Genomic DNA, 2,632 nt, shown 5'->3' with positions numbered 1-2,632 from the left:
CCTGCTCATTGCAGGGCAGTCGCACCAGATGGAGGTTCCTTCCAACTCAAATAATTCTATGAGTCTATCATCTGCTGCTTCTTCCCTACCTGCTTCCCACTTGTGGGCACAGGAGAATCATTGCTGACTCCGCCAAATCACCTGGCTCAAGTGGCCCTTCTTTCTTGGGTTTCCATCTCAACCTGCGATGGAGGTCACAAAGATGCTGTGATCCTGGTGATGCCCGAGCAGTGCAAACCCCACGGAGCATTCCTCTCCCTCGTTAGCACTAACTCCGCTTATCTGGCCTTGCTGCAGTCTGCAAACCCCCACAGAGAGCAACTCTGGCAGCCTCCCCTGCAGCTGTCCCAGTCCCGGGGGAACCACTAAGTCCCACAAGTGCCACGAACGGAGGTGCAGGAGCCCAAAATAGAGGTGAGCAAAGCAGGGGTCAGCGAGCCGCTCCCCTCCACCCACACGCTCGCAAGGCGCGAGTCCCTCCGGCGTTGGGGCTTCCTTTGGGTTGGCCTTTCCCAGGAGCTGCTGTGACCCCAAACTCAGCACCAGCCCCGGCTGCTGGCTGGGGACGTGCAGCGCCGTGCGCTCGCCGCATCCCAAAGCATCACTGCTCGACCCTGGCTGATTCCTAGCAAGATTGAGTGCCCGCGTTGTTCACGGGGTCGTCTATTTGCAGGCAGGAGAAGGGGGATCTGCGTGACCTGTTTGTGCCTGGAGCCCATCCCCAGCACAGAGGACCCAGCACAGGATTGCACCATCAGGTTTTTCCCTCTTCTGTTCCGAGAATGGGGTTGTTGTTGGGAAATGGCTTTTTGCTGAGATATTCCCAGCAGAACACGTGCCCCCCCGGAGGGACCCACCCTGCATGTCCTTATCCCTTGAGAAGAGCCTCACAAAGAGCCACATGCCCATATGAGCCATCTCTTGGGCACTCTTCTGCATGGCAAAGCGCCAGCGTCGGCTCTGAGCCCCATCAGAACGCAGATCCCCATTGAATGCCAATAATTGAAGACAGATCCCCACTGAATGCCAACAACCGAGGATGCCACCAGCCAGGATCTTTTTGCCCTCTGCCAAATGAAAGAGATCTCCAAAGAAAACCCTTCCATTTGGCTGCTCATTAGTGAAGAGTGAGTGCTGAGATAAGTGGAGATAAGCAGCAATCTCCAGGGCTGGGCAATCATTAGCTGTGCCCATTGTGCCGTGTTGGACCAGCAGGATGGAAGGGGATGGTGCCTTGCAAACAATCCAACCTCAGATCTCAGCAGTGCTGTCTTTACAGGAAGGGCTTTTCATTCTTGGAAGAGAAAAAAGGAGAAAGAAGGGCATCTTCTCAGGAAAACTCATTCATGAGAGATGCTGCATTTTCATAGTATTTTTATACTTGGATCGGAATAAAGCACATCTCCAAGGCAGAAACAAGACAAGAATGGGTGGTTCAGAAGACAGTTTCCATCCAGAAGGTCTCTATACTTTGTCATAAAGGCAAAACAAATTGCTAAAAATCCCAGTGCAGACAAACTATATTTGTGTCCATCAAGAGATTGCCAGAAAATTGATTTGAGCTCACCAAAGTGTGTGGAGGGATCTGTGCAGATACATTACCATGCACATCATGGGCATTCAGCACAAGGGTGCTGAGGGGATGGGATGGCAGAGGTGAGAGCTGTTAGGTACGACAGGGAGATGTCAGGAAGGCTGGGCTCCTTCCTGGGGCACAGAGCAGCACAGGACACATCCATACCCCTAAGCACCCAAATGAACCCCATCCGGCCACCACCATCCCCACATCCCCAGCATCCCACACCAGGCCATCCCAGTTGCATGTTATCTTTTATTCCCCGTTCCAAAAACAACCAACCCACCGCTCCAAGGTCCCCCAGAGGAGCATTGTTGGCATGTGTTGGTGGTCCCAGTGCCTGGCTGGGGGCCGTGGGGCCGAGGGGGGGCAGTGCTGGCCCGGCCAGGGCAGGAGTCCAAAGGGAATACACAGAGTCAGTTCGGCACAGGCCTTCTTTAATAAAAACATGAGTCAGCTGCTGGCGTGGGCAGCAGATTTTCTAAACATCCCCTCATATCCTGAGAAAGGAATAAAAAAAAAAAGAAAAGAATAAAAGAAAACGGGAGGGGATTGGAGTTGGGGGGGGGGGGGAGGATTGAGGGGAAAAAAGAATAGAAAGAAAACAGGCAGAAAGGCCAGAACTGAAAGCAGGCACAGGGAGACGGAGAGCAGCACCCTTCCCTCTGCTTGAAGGGAAAAGCCTGGCTGCTCCGGGCTCCTTTTGTTTCTCATTCTCGGGGCCTTGGCGCTCCCTTCCCGCAGCCCAGCTCCCCTCTATCTGCACCACTCGACCTTCTTCTCTTTTTTTCTTTCTTTCTTTCTTTCTTTCTTTTTTTTTTCCTATTTTTTTCCTTCTTTCTTTCTTTCTTTTTTTTTTTTTTTTAATCCCTCCGCATCGCGCCGCTCCGTTGGGCTTTAAGCGAAAGTTTGGCTCGAAGCGGTGTCCCGCAGAGGGCGGAGGGGAGGAAGTGGCGGCACTCCGCTGCGGGGCAGCCCCGCCGCTCCTCCCCCTCCTCCCGGGCTGCGGTATTTATCCCCGCACACCGCCCCGCACGCCGTCCTGCTGCGCGTCGC

Source organism: Lagopus leucura, unplaced genomic scaffold, assembly GCF_019238085.1.
Source record: "Lagopus leucura isolate 7727_CA_CO unplaced genomic scaffold, USGS_WTPT01 Super-Scaffold_100030, whole genome shotgun sequence".
Classification (NCBI taxonomy): domain Eukaryota; kingdom Metazoa; phylum Chordata; class Aves; order Galliformes; family Phasianidae; genus Lagopus; species Lagopus leucura.
This window is presented reverse-complemented; position numbering follows the sequence as displayed.